Source organism: Marmota monax, unplaced genomic scaffold (assembly GCF_021218885.2).
Source record: "Marmota monax isolate L192 unplaced genomic scaffold, Marmota_monax_Labrador192_F-V1.1 WCK01_AAM20220418_F8-fsc00082, whole genome shotgun sequence".
Classification (NCBI taxonomy): Eukaryota; Metazoa; Chordata; class Mammalia; order Rodentia; family Sciuridae; genus Marmota; species Marmota monax.
The window spans coordinates 7,089,089-7,103,347 of record NW_026695207.1 but is presented as its reverse complement, the minus strand read 5'-3'; positions in this window follow the sequence as shown (position 1 = coordinate 7,103,347).

Genomic DNA, 14,259 nt, shown 5'->3' with positions numbered 1-14,259 from the left:
ACGGAACAAAGGGGAGTTTGTTTGATTTTCAGAGGAAAAATTTCCACTGGGGAAAAAATAGGGACTTATGTAGTCGACAATATCAGTTCTAAAAACGCAATTTCCGGATTAATAACGAAGATGCTGTTCTAGTTCAGCGGCTCCTTTAGGACGTGTGCTTGTGACCCACAGAACATATTGTGCCCCGTGGCTCTTGCCCCCCTTCCCAACGCGTGATGTCTATTAAAACAGCCCCTGCTGCACGGGCCTCGTGGAAATGAGAAACGCACCTCCCCAGACTGGCCGCTGGTTAAATATTAAAGCTCGCAACCTTAATATTTGTGCGTCTCTATATTGCATCAAAGTAAAGAAAAATTCACGAAAAGATGGTTTCTTATATGGAAGCTTCAACACCGAAAGGGTTTTGGCTTCTTTTATCCCACTTGGGCAGATGGTGTTTTACGTCCAGTCCAGGGCACATCTGGACACAGCGAAGCGTTTGCCTGCCACACGGGGCACGTGTGCACTTCACAAGCACATCTGTGTGTGCTGCGCACACGGGCATGCACACGCACTCCCTCACACTCGAAGGCACTCGCTCACGTGTGACTTAAGAGCGCATCAGCCCTCACGTTTGCAAGACCCTGGGACCAGGTGAGTACAGACACCCCCCCACCCCCCGCTGCCTCAGGTGAGGGCAGGTTCCCCCGGGGCAGCGCGGGCAAGCAGAGCGCGGAGGACCCTGAGCACAGCAAGGAGCTTTGCAGTGTGGCTGACTGTGCCTCCCAAAGTCCAGCTTTGTCCTGAGAAGGCCTGTCAGCCACCACCTGCTGGGTGACGTGGGAAGAGACAGGAAGCAGGGCCAGGCCTATGGAGGGCAGTGGGGACAGTGGGCAGCCCAACAGCACTGCTGGAACCCAGACCCCGAGGTCAACATTTCAAGTGGAGGCCAATGGCTGCAGCGTCCAGCTGCTGGACGGGGACGAAGCCCACAAAGACATCCCCACCGTGGCCAGTCATGCCAGTGAACAGTTGGGTCTCCCAGGCTCTGCCCCACGTTTCCCCGCGGCTCTGGGCCGGGGGCAGCTCACGGATTGGTACATGGTATCTTTGTTTTTGCCCAAACTTGCTCTCGCGGACGGGCCTTGTTCCCTTCAGGTAGGGGACGGAGACGTCTGAGCCCCGTGGTAAGCTGAGGCACATGATGCTGCACAGGGGAGCTGTCACCCAGGCCAACGCTCTGGGAGGGGACGACTCGGCCATGGCTGGACGTCCTCTGTGTGAGGATCTGGAGTGTGTGTCCAAGAGCTGCCAGGCATCGAGGGCACCTGGTCTGTCCGTGTTCCCACTCTTCCTGGTCCACGTCTGGCACCTGCTGCCGTCTCTGTGAAGAGTTCGCATCTATTTCCTTCCCAGGAACCGTGCTCTCCGCGGTCCTCGTCTGTCCTGGGGTGTGCTCTCTGAACCCCAGGGTGCAGGTCCACTTCCACAGCAGGAGCTTCTGCAGTCGTCTCCTGGCGATGGCCGTGGGAGGTCATGGTGAAGGTCATGGGTAGTGGTCATTGGAGGTGATCATGAGTGGCATGACCCTGGGCAATGGCCCTCAGCAATGGCTGAAGTGAAGGTCATGACAATTGTCCTTGGCAAGATCGTGGGTGGCCATCTGTGGAGGTCATGGTGAGGATCCAGGGAAAAGTCCAAGGGCAAGGGCCACGAGGGTGCCTTCAGGGAAAAGTGACCTGCTGGGGTCTTGTGTGGATCCTTGGTCGCCAGGAGTGGCTCAGCCACCAAACAGGCCAGGCCAGGTTTTTCAGGAGCAGGTAGAACAAGGTGGTTGGGTGTGAGGGAGACTTGAATGACCACGTCATCAGAAGTGAGCTAAGAGGGCCGTCAGGTGGCCGCGAGTTGGGTCCAGGGCAGAATTGTGGACGTAGATGGGAAAGTTCGTTGTGTTTCTTTTGTGGTTTCCGTGATGAAATCCAGGGAGCCGACCTGGCAGTGTGCTTTGGTAGGAAGTCCAGAAAATGATGACCATGCTCTCCATTGTGAGGTGCAGAACAAGCATCTAACTCCGAAGGAGTGTCCAGTGCTGACACGGAGGATGTGGCCAAGGGAGTCGTGACCAGTGTCCTGCAGGGAAGAGGGTCAGGAGTGAAGGTGGGACCTTCCTACCCACAGAGACCACTGCCCAGCAGGTACACCATCTGAACACCAGATGGGCATGTCTGTGCCCTACTTCAGACCCATTTCCTCCCACAGCCAAGGCTTTCTGCACAGCCGTGGTCAGGGTGTCGCCTGCTGCAGGGGACACACGGGTGACCTGCACGTGACTCTCCTCCTGTGAAAACCTCAGGAGCACCCTCCTTCCACCTGTCCCTCTTGAACACAGAACACAAATCACCTTCTTGCTTAGTGCAGACGCTATAAAGGCTGGAAGCAGAGGGTACTTAGAGGTGCACGTCCCGAGGTTTCGGAACCTGCCTTTGTCCTCGCTGGCCCCTCGGCATTCTGGCCATGCAGCTGTTCTAACTAGGGCCGTGCTCTTTTGGAAGACCTCTGCGTGTTTTCTTTACCTACCTCCTCACTTGTTCTTTTCTAATATGGTAAAAGAGATGAGCAGGGTTTTTAAAAACATTGTTTTTAGTTGTAAATGGACACAATAGCTTTATTTTATTATTTATTTTATATGGTGATGAGGATCAAATCTCACACATGCTAGGCAAGCGCTCCACCACAGAGCTACAACCCCAGCCCGAGATGAGTAGGTTTTGCTGAAACTTTCCAAACAGACTCACTTTTGCGTTGAGGTAACTGGGGGAAAAATCTCCATCTCGCATTTGGAAGGGGGGGGGGTAAGGAGGCTCCGCCCTCCCCGGCTCGCCCTGTGCTGGTTTTGGGAGCCAGTCTCATTTCACAGCTGGTGTGCTCCTGCTGACCTGAAACGGAGGTGGAGGGAGCAGCCGTGGGGGGGAGCCGAGAACTTCTGGGGATTTTGACAACGCAGGAGGCACGAAGTGATGGATGAGTTTGCTGGGCTGGAAACCATGCCGTCTATGAGATTCTGAGCCTATGAATCTGAATTTGGATGCGCAGAAGGAAGAAGAAGCAGGTCAACCGCAGAGCGGGCTCCTTCAGAGCACCCAAGTCCTCATGACTCTCCCAGGCCACTTCGCTCATTCAGTTGCCTGTGAGCTGGCTCCAGGGCTGACGTGGAGGGTGGTGCTGGGACCTTCTACAGGTGTGCACCGCATGCATGTGGCCAGGTGGGTCAGCAGGCCCACCAACTGCCGTCGTGAGGTGGTCTGTGTGGGTGATGGGTGCAGCTGTGGCCCTGGTTGGGGTGATGGTGAGCCTGGGAGCCCCTCTGTGCCACCTCTTCCTGATGCAGTGACCTAGGAGAGGGACCCCAGCCAAGTTCGCCCCTTCTCCCTGTGTCCTCATGACACCACTGGTGGCCCCGGTGATCTCTATGTGGTGGCGGCAGGTATGAGTTTGAGCCAGATCAGGTGAGGATGCAGGTGCTGGTCGAAGCCTGCTGTGGCCAGTGCAGGACCTGCCCCCAGATGTCCTCTGGAGGAGCTGGAGGTCAAGTGTCCATTACCTCCTGGGGGTTTGGAGCTGGCAGCAGGCCTGAGCAGGGCCAGGGGAAGTGACCACCACAGCTGGCCTCTCCCCGGGGTTTATTAGCATACTGTGTGTGTTCATTTCTTCATCTGAAAGACTGGGCACGTGATGAAGACTTCCTGAAGTGCCGTGAGCACTGGATTGTGGGGAAGATGAGCCAGGACGGGACAATCTTGCTGTCCTGCTACTTCCCCACCTCTACGTCCACTGGGGAGTCCCCGCTGTCGGGCAGCTCCTCGCCGAAGGAACAAAGCACCCGAGACCAGCAGGTTACGAGGAAGGAAGGCTTAGTTTGGCTCATGGCTTCAGAGGTTTCATGCGTGGTGACGGGCCATGCTGCTCCAGACCCGAGGCAGCAGAGGACATCACAGTGCAAACAGGGGCAGGGGCTGCTCTCATCATGGCCACCGGGAAGTGATGAGGAGAGAGGGGAGGTTGGAGCCCAGTGCTCCCCTCAGGGCGCGTCCCACGGCCTCACTCTCCCGCCAGGTCAACCTGAAGGCCTCACCACCCCCGCGGCACCGCAGCTGGGGACCAAACTGCAACACGAGGGTTTCAGGGTCACTGCAGACTGGCTGGTGGCTGTTCTGGGTCTTGCCTTGTTATCAGTCGCTCTGCAGACGATGGAGAAGAATGTGGCCCACAGGAAGGCAGGCCTGGCCTGGGCTGGGCCTCTCCAGGCTGCAAGCGGGCACCCTGAGGCCAGGGCCTCCTCAGGTTCAGGTCCTCTTGCAGCTCTGGTGTCCACATTTCCTCCGTCTGTGCCATCATAGAAGTCAGCAGCAGAGAACCACCCCAACCCCAGCGACCTTGCACCTCCTGTCCCAGGTGGGGGCTCGGGTCCCTGGACTCTGCCTGTGCCTTCAGGAGCAGCATCCCATCATCTCCTCAACACCTGCCCCAATCCAAGGGGCATTTCAGAGTTCTGCATGTCCCAGGTCCTAGACAACTACGTTGTCACACTCAGAACAAGGAGTCCCAGTGCTCAACCACAGAGCTACTTACACAGTAGCAAAGTGGCCTGGATAAGAGGAAAAAGTCACAGGAATGACTCCAAACCACGAATACGTGCCCAGCAGCAGTTGCTGGTAAGGGTCAGTCCAGGCCAGAGACTGGAGAAGACTCCTGCTGAGCAAGTGGTTGGGTGGAAGGCCAAGGGCCACGGGCTACCTGGCTCTATTCTCAGACAATGGCTCCCTCTCCAGGGGCTTAGACCCTCCCAGAGGCCTTCTGCCTTGGGAGCACCTTGCCCAAGTCATGCTGAGGTCCTTGGGAGGACAGCAGCTGCTCAGTCGAGTGGGCTCTCCCAGAGAACAAGACGGTGCTCCAAGTTTCAGGCCCCAAGTCTCTGGCCCTCCTGAAATCCTGAGGGCTCCACAATCCTACCTGCAATGCCATCCTGAGGAAAAGAGTCCCCTTTTGAGGTGACTCTCACAATAGAAGAGACAATAGAAGAGAATGGTGTTTTTAAACTCAACTTAGTGGAGGTATATTCCTGTGCAGGGCGATGCGCCATCCAGCTGCAGCTCAGTGAGCTTGTCAAGCCTGTGCGTGCCCGAATCCACCGTGCCGAGGGGACAGCGAGCATCCCCCACCTGGGCGCCCCGGGCCTCTCCCCCAGCCACCACCTCAACCCTGCCCCAGGCGACCACCATCTGCCTTCTGTCACTACAGATCGGAGTTGTGGAAACTATGCTTTGAAAAGCATGGACTTACTTTTCCTGTTTTCTTTGATCTGACATTCCCCATGTAATGCAGACCTCCGTTGTGGTTGCAAAGATCTTTAAGGCAAGAAAATACAAAGAAAAAGTCCATTACTAGCATTTTACTGTCAAAATAATAGTATGTTGGGGTTAGAGCAAGACAGAATCTCAGAAATCAGGGGTAATCATGAAGATTTACCACGGGGAAGTGTTTCCCAAATACCAAATGAACCTCTCCCGAGAGCAGGTGTGTGGACAGGTAGACTTGGTCTGAAGCGTGACTGAGCCATGCAGCAGGAAACAGGAAGTGAATGTTGATGACCATCCTCTGCCTCCACACTGCTTCCAGCGTCAAAGTCACTGTGTGTGTGTGCACATGTGTGAGAGGGTGCACGTTGTGTGTGTAAATGTAAATGGTGAGCGCGTGGGCACTGTTGGGCGACAGACTCCAGAGGAGCCTTACTGGAAGAGGGAGGTGTGACACCTCAGAGCTCCTGCAGGGTGGGTGCATGCTGAAGCTGCTGGCTGGGAAGCCCTGGGGACACGCACAGGGACAGTTTCCTCTCCCCAGGCCCTGGAGGAGGCAGGAGGGGCTCCTGAGGGCTGGGTGACCTAGAATATTGATGAACTCATTGCACAGGAAGCTGAGACGGGCATCAGATTCCAACCAGAGGAGAGAACAGACCTGTCATGTGGGCTGGGCAAAACGAAGAGGACCCTGGCCCAGAGTTCATAGTCCAGTTCCTCCCATGCAGTAGGGACCACATGTACCCAGGGGGCTGTGTGGACAGAGCTGCCCATCACTGCCGAGAGCCATCTTGCTGCACCCAGGCCCCAGCTGCAGGCTCAATGGAGGGGAAAGCCAGAGTGCACAGTTGGGAAGTTGATATAACCAGGTATCTACCAGGAGGAACCTGGGCTCATCCCTGAGGGGTGGGAGAGATATTGCTCTTAGGCTGTGTGGTCTCAGCCTTTGGAGCATGGAGCTGGCCTAATGAGAAGAGCTTTGAGCAGGGAGGCTATGTGTGCACCTGGCTCTGTTGAGAGGACAGAGCCCTGCACCTGTGTGCTCTGCCCCTGGTGGGTGGAGTCAGCCCTACACCTGTGTGTCCTCTGGTCCTGGTGGGTGGAGTCAGGCCTGCACCTTGTGTGTGCTCTGGCCCTGGTGGGTGGAGTGAGCTCTGCACCTGTGTGTGCTCTGGCCCTGGTGGGTGAAGGAGTCCTGCACCTGTGTGTGCATCTGTCCCTGGTGGGTGTAGTCAGCCCTGCACCTGGTCCTGGTGGGTGAAGGAGTCCTGCACCTGTGAGTGCTCTGCCCCTGGTGGGTGGAGTCAGCCCTGCACCTGTGTGTGCTCTGCCCCTGGTGGGTGGAGTCAGCCCTATACCTGTGTGTCCTCTGGTCCTGGTGGGTGGAGTCAGCCCTGCACCTGTGTGTGCTCTGCCCCTGGTGGGTGGAGTCAGCCCTGCACCTGTGTGTGCTCTGACCCTGGTGGGTGGAGACAGCCCTGCACCTGTGTGTGCTCTGACCCTGGTGGGTGAAGGAGTCCTGCACCTGTGTGTGCATCTGTCCCTGGTGGGTGTAGTCAGCCCTGCACCTGTGAGTGCTCTGCCCCTGGTGGGTGGAGTCAGCCCTCCACCTGTGTGTGCTCTGGTCCTGGTGGGTGGAGTCAGCCCTACACTTGTGTGTGCTCTGCCCCTGGTGGGTGGAGTCAGCCCTATACCTGTGTGTCCTCTGGTCCCGTGGGTGGAGTCAGCCCTGCACCTGTGTGTGCTCTGCCCCTGGTGGGTGGAGTCAGCCCTGCACCTGTGTGTGCTCTGCCCCTGGTGGGTGGAGTCAGCCCTGCACCTGTGTGTGCTCTGGTCCTGGTGGGTAGAGTCAGCCCTGCACCTGTGTGTGCTCTTGTCCTGGTGGGTGGAGTCAGCCCTGCACCTGTGTGTGCTCTGGCCCTGGTGGGTAGAGTCAGCCCTCCACCTGTGTGTGCTCTGGCCCTGGTGGGTGAAGGAGTCCTGCACCTGTGTGTGCATCTGTCCCTGGTGGGTGTAGTCAGCCCTGCACCTGGTCCTGGTGGGTGAAGGAGTCCTGCACCTGTGAGTGCTCTGCCCCTGGTGGGTGGAGTCAGCCCTACACCTGTGTGTCCTCTGGTCCCGTGGGTGGAGTCAGCCCTGCACCTGTGTGTGCTCTGCCCCTGGTGGGTGGAGTCAGCCCTGCACCTGTGTGTGCAGTGCTCCTGGTGGATGAAGTGAGCTCTGCACCTGTGTGTGCTCTGGTCCTGGTGGGTGAATTGAGCCCTACACCTGTGTGTGCCCTGGCCCTTGTGGGTGAAGTGAGCCCTGCACCTGTGTGTGCTCTGGCCCTAGTGGGTGGAGTCAGCCCTGCACCTGTGTGTGCTCTGGCCCTGGTGGGTGGAGTAAGCCCTGCACCTGTGTGTGCCCTGGCCCTGGTGGGTGGAGTCAGCCCTGCACCTGTGTGTGGTCTGGTCCTGGTGGGTGGAGTCAGCCCTGCACCTGTGTGTGCTGTGGTCCTGGTGGGTGGAGTCAGCCCTGCACCTGTGTGTGCTCTGGTCCTGGTGGGTGGAGTCAGCCCTGCACCTGTGTGTGCCCTGGCCCTGGTGGGTGGAGTCAGCCCTGCACCTGTGTGTGCTGTGGTCCTGGTGGGTGGAGTCAGCCCTGCACCTGTGTGTGCTCTGGCCCTGGTGGGTGGAGTCAGCCCTGCACCTGTGTGTGCCCTGGTCCTGGTGGGTGGAGTCAGCCCTGCACCTGTGTGTGCTCTGGCCCTGGTGGGTGGAGTCAGCCCTGCACCTGTGTGTGCTCTGGTCCTGGTGGGGGAAGCCTGAGGAACTGGGCTTGTTTGAGAAGCTCCGGCCCACGATGTTCACCTCCTCTGCTTGGCCTGGCATGAGCTGCCCAGTAGGCGGAAGTCCATTCCCCTTCCCCTAGCTCCTGTGCAAGCTGGCACCTTCCCATTCCTTGGGCCTCCATGAGCTCTGAGGTTGGCACCAGGCTCTCCTATCAGGTCACTTCAGGCTGTGGTGTTGGCCTGCTTCTCTGCCAAGAATATAGAGGGAGGGGATGGTACCTCCTGAGCCAACTGCTCTTCCGTCCACTTCACACGTCTGGAAGTCAGGGCTAACCTGCCCATCCCACAGGTCAGCAAACGGAGAGCCAGGGAGATCCCAGGCTTTCTGACTTGCCCATCCCCCTATGGAGGTGACAGCTGTCTGGATGTCCCCTTGTGTCCCTGGGCCCAGTCTCTGCTCAGTCCCCCCTTGGCTATTCTCTCCCCAGCCTCTAGTTGACCTGTGGTATGGCCAGTGTCCTATGCTTCTCGGCCCCAGACCTGCCCCTCTCCAAGGTCTGCCTCTCTGCCCAGTCTCACAGCCCCCATGTCCTTGAGGGTGGAACAGCTGGGACACAGGGTGGAGGGGCCTGTGGGAGGGCCAAGGTGGCCTGGGGGAAGCTGGGACCCAGCTCTCTATGCACCCTGCCTCTGGGTGGGACTTGGGGATCCAGGGTCTCTGGGCCCAACATGCCTCATGGCCAGGCCAGGCAGACTCAGGTGGTCTCCTGGTCAGCAGTGAAGCCAAATCCAGAGTGGGCCTGTGGAAGACCAGGTCAGCTGCCTCCCAGTGCCCCAGGTGGGGGGAGGGTCTCCACTTGACCCAGCTGATCGCTCAGCCCTGACTCTGAGCACCCGCTGGGAATTTTCCTTTCAAAAGCGAGCTTTTAAAGTGACTCCCAAGCAAGCTCGTTTATTTGTTTTTCGGTTGGAACATGGGATGACAATAAGTGTCAGAGAGCATTTCTGGCCTACAGATGATCTCAGGGGGCTACACACAGAAGCACACATGTCCCTGCACCCCACACTGGCAGTAGCTCCCCTGCATGGGCCCTGTGAGTGGAGGACGGTGGCAGGCCACTCTGCTGACCCATGGTGACAGCTCGGGCAACCCTGTCTGCAAAGGAGGGATTGCCTGGAGCCTGGGGCCAGGGCGGCACAGTGGGTGGGGCCAGGAGGGGCTGAGGGCGGCCAGCGGCTGCTGGTTTACCTTGGTCATGGAGGTGCCTTGTGTTCTGGGAGGGAGCTGCTCTCCAGTTCACGGCCTCAGCAGCTCTGGCACTTTGCTAAATGTCACTGGTGCCTGGAGAAAGGGAGCCTGAGCTCGAGGTCCTTCTGGGTCCTTCCAGGCCCAGAGAACCACCCTCACTGGGATGGAGAAGCCACGAGGACCTGGGGCCACCTGGAGCCATGCCATGCTTCTCGGAGCCCAGGCGTTGAGGAGGCTGGTGACTCCAGCTGGGGAGCGGAAACAAAGGGAAGGCAGTCTTCCCAGACGTGGGAGGGGGGGATGTCTCAACTTGGAGCGTGGCAGGAACTTGGAATTCTTTCCAGCGGCATCCAGCCATCTGCAAGTTCCAGCACAGCAGACCTCTCCTGAGCTTGGTTAGGAATGTTTCCTGGCCAGGACCGGGGCCCTCCACTGTCCTCTCTGATTCTAGGTCCTGTGCTTTGCTGGGTTTTGGGAGGATCAAAGTGTCCCTGCTGGCCTAGCCCAATCGGGGCGAGCACAGGGCATGTGTGTGTGAGCTTCCTCCTGGGGCCTGGCAGAGCTCTGAAGGGTATGGAGCTGGGAGAGCCCTGGGTTGTGCTTGGCCTCTGCAGGCTCCCTCTTGGTCCTCGCCTGCGGGATGCACAGCTCAGGACCGAGTGGATGGCTGTGCCTGCCTCAGTGTCTGTCCCTGGGCAGAGACCTGCAGCTCACCACTGTCACTCTGAGTCCCCGCCTACCTGGACACGCGATGGCAGTGGACTTTCCATGAAAAGAAGGGGAGAAAAGAGATCTTTCTGCTTGGATGGTGTGAACCTTTGAAATCCCAGCAAAGAGAATCACACCAAATACCATTTGTAGGAGCACAGAGCCACAGAGGATGGCTCATCAGTTGGGTCCCTTTTCAGTTGGAAAAGGAGATTTTCACATCTGAATACTCTTTGACTCTCAGCCACATCTAGATAGAATTAGTGAGACCCCGTGAAGACATTTCATCAAGGGTGGGTAATAACAGGAACCTTGAACAGATCTGTCCCGGCGTCTCTGGGAATTGACGGCCCGCGGTGACCTGGAATCACACAACTGCTGTGCCAACCATTCCAAGAACTAATTCCACGTTGACACACATCTAATTCATTATTTATGTAGCAAATTATCTTCCTCCACAGCAAGCAGAGGACTTGCCAAACAGGCCTCCACTGTGTCTTCCTGATTTTCATCTTTTTTGGAGGGGATTGGGTTGCAGCCGACCGTGGGTGGGGAGGGCCCCTAGAGCTGTCTGCGTGGGCTCGGTGTGGTTCTCTGGCACTCCCCTGGTGCTCCCCTGGTGCTCCCCTGGTGCTCCCCTGTGCTGCCCATTCTGCAGACCCGCCTCCCTCCCCCAGCAGCTCATGTACTGTGCATGGCTTATGCTGGTGGACATGGTCTTCAGGTTCAGGCCACCTCCCCCTGCCCTGGTCCAGGCAGCCACCGGCCACCTTTCCAATATTCACGAGTCCTGAAAGCCCACAGGCTGGTGGGGCTGGGGAGTGCCTTGGAGAGCCTGCTGGTGCCTTAGGTCCATGCCTGGCAGAGGGTGACGGGGATGTGTGCAGAGCCGTGGAGGGACAGGTCCCAGAGTAGGGCTGCAGGGTCTGCTCCTGGGGGCCTCTGTCAGCAGTGGGTAGAGCCGTGTCCTGCAGGGTGTGGCGCAGAGTGTGGCTTGCCCGCCCTGCCAGGCTGGGGATCTGCACCCTGGTTCCCCGAGTTTGATGAGGGTGGCTTGCTGCTCCTGCCCCTGCTGCTGCAGCCACCCTTAGGTGGACGCCCAAGGTTCATCTCGAGTGTGGATTGTGACTCAGCCTCTCATCACCAGAGAAAATGGGAGCCAAGCTTCCACTGTGAACCTCCTGCGATTCTGGCTTTTGGAAGTCCCTCAGCTCCGTGGGGATGGAGTTGTAGGACAAATGGCCATGCAGAAGGATCCCCTCTGTTTTAGTCAGTTTTTTCGCTGCTGCGACTGAAAGATCTGACCAGAACAATTTTAGGGGAGGTAAAGGTTTACTTGGGGGCTAGCAGTTTTAGAGGTCTCAGTCCACACACACAGACTCCATTCCTCAGGGCTCAAGGTGAGGCTGACCATCATGGCAGAAGAGTGTGGCCTAGGGAAGCAGCTCACAAGGTGATAACAAAGGAGAGAGAGAGACTCCGCTCGAGATGCAAACATATACCCCCAGACCACGCCTCCAGGGGCCCACCTCCTCCAGCCACACCCCACCTGCCTCCTGCTGCCACCGTTAATCCCATCAGGGGATCACATCACTGACTGGGTCAAGGCTCTGGTAACCCGGTCATTTCTCCCCCGAACCGTGCGCTTTTGGGGGACACCTCTCCTTTAAACCATAACACCCTCTTTTGCCACACAATTTGTTTTAGCCCTTCTTCTCTGTGTAGAGCATTTGAGAAGATGAGAGAGTAATTATACTCTAATGTTTAGCTCACAAAGCACAACCACTTGGCCTTTGAGGACTCCTGGTTCCGCCCAGCGCCTTCTGCTTCAGGGAGTTCTACCTCATTCATCTCCAGCCTCTGAGACCGATGCCCCCTCATCAGACCCCACGGACCCAGGTGGTGGCCACAGGCGGTTCTGACACCTTCCCTGCCGAGCCAGTCTCCTGGGACGTGAATTTTCTCATTCTCTAGAAACACAAGGCTCTGCTTTGGGGAGACAGGCTGGGTCATCGATGGGCCGTGGGTAGGGCTCTGCGGTGGGGCCTGTCCGTCTCCTGCTGAGGCTGCTCACGTCCTCTGCCTGGGATATCCTACGGGGGTCATCCCCTACCCTGCTGCTGCTCTGTGGCATGGCTGTGAAGCGGGTCGGCTTCAGAACCCTCCGGGGGACTCTGGGACGAGGTCCTCACGCAGCCACATTACACACAGTGACAATTAGCTTTGCGCTTCAGTGTGGCTGGGCCAGGGTGCCCATATGCACAGGGAAAGGCCATCCCACAGGTATTCCTTAGATGAGGCTGACACTTCACAAGTGGTCTTTGAGTGAACCAGGTGACTCTCCACGGGGAGGTGGTCTTCACCCCAACAGCAGGAGGCCTGGATAGATCAAGGGTCTACTGCAGAGCCCAAAGGAGACCTGCCAGTCAGGAACGAGGACCCTGACGCTCTGCCGGGCTCCCTCTTGCCCTGCGGACTGGAGAGGCTGGCCTCCTCCTCCCCGTGTGCCAGGTCTTATACACAGATCTGCTCACAGTTGCCTCTAAGAACGTGAAGGGGAGGTGGAACCCAGACCCCCAGGGACACCCGGATCCGCGAGGCTCCGGCAGCTGTCATAGATGGTGGAGTGTTCACAGAACTGGTTCTTCTCCGCACCCTCATCTCTTGTCTTGGAGCTGGTGCAGAGCCCTGGCTCTTCCTGAGAGTGGCCGACAAGGACAGGGAGGGTAGCCCTAGTGAGTGCCCTGAGGGTGTCACCTGACCTTCCTCCTGTGCTCCAGCGCATCTCTAGAGCACTTGCCATCCCACACAGGTCAACGCTATGCACGCCGTGGCTAGACTGCAGGGAGCACTCCCAGGAAGAGTCAGTAGCTGTTCAGTAGCATGGACACAATTTTGGGTACACTATTTTCTATCCATAGTTGGCTGAATGTGTGGGCATGGAACCCGTGGATTGGAAGGGCTGGCAGTGCACACATCTGTGGGCTCTCCTCTCTGGAGTGCCCTGGGCTCCATTTCATCCATACATACTGCAGTCTGTCTTGGAATGAGCTGGGTGACAGGCCAGGATGGCCCCGCTCACGAGACAGCAGGGTCCAAATAGCACGTGCCGCCTCCTGGCCAGTGACCCTGGCTTCTTGCAGCAGGGAGGGTGGCCAGCAGTGATGATCCCATAGCAGCTGGTGCCACACAGTGACCCATGTGGTCCTGAGGCCACTCTCAGGGGGCCAGCCCCTCTGCCCCACTTCATAGGAGAGGACGGAGGCACAGAGAAATTAGGGTCTTGGCAAGGCCATTGAGCGGTGGCATCCAGACGCCCGTCCAGGCTGCCCACCTGCTGCTTCCCGCTGAGTCAGGAGCACCAATGGTGCACCCCCCCCCCCCTTCTGCTTAGGGAGACTGAGTTGAAGCCAGGGGTTCTGTGATGTCACACCTGACTGTAGTCATCATGTTGTATTCCGTTTATCAACACATCTCCACGTGTATTTTGTAGCCAATGAAGAAGTTAAAAGGTGGCCCAGAAAGCACACTGTTTGATGGACAGTTATGACCTGTCTACAGGTGAGACGGGGCAGCAGGAGGGGTGGCAGGAGGCTCCCCAGCAGCCCTGGCTCTAACCAGGCACTGTGTGGACATCATCACGTTGGTGTGCTCAATCGGCATCTTGATACAGGATGCTCTTGGGTTGAAAACGCACTGGGGTGATTCAGAGCAACAAGGAGATCTTCACGTCCACCCCAGGAAGAGGCAGAGGAGTGCGCGTCCTGCTGGACGGTGCCTGTGGACTCTGCTCCTCTTTGCTCAGCACCGTGCACATCCTGTGCTGTGTTCTGTGTGCAGTGGTCTGTCCTAGTTGTTTGGAGGAGTTGAAGGAAAGACTCTGTCCACCTGGAGTCAGTAACCTGTAGACGGAAACCAGAGTCACAAGTCCTTGCGGCGTGGGGTGTCACCTGACCTTCAGCAAGTGTTTCAGGAGTTCTTTGGTGAGTGTGGCCCCGACTTCACAGCAGCCTGGATTTCCTGTGGCTGCTGGGACAGCACCGCAGACCTGGGGCAGACTCAGCAGAACTGTGCGTCTCACGGCTCAGCGTCTAGGAGGCGGCCATCGGGGCTGGCTCCTCCCGAGGCTGTGGGGACAATCTGCTACAGGCCCACTCCCAGCTCCGGCAGCCGCGGGTGCTCCTCGGCTTGGTGACAGC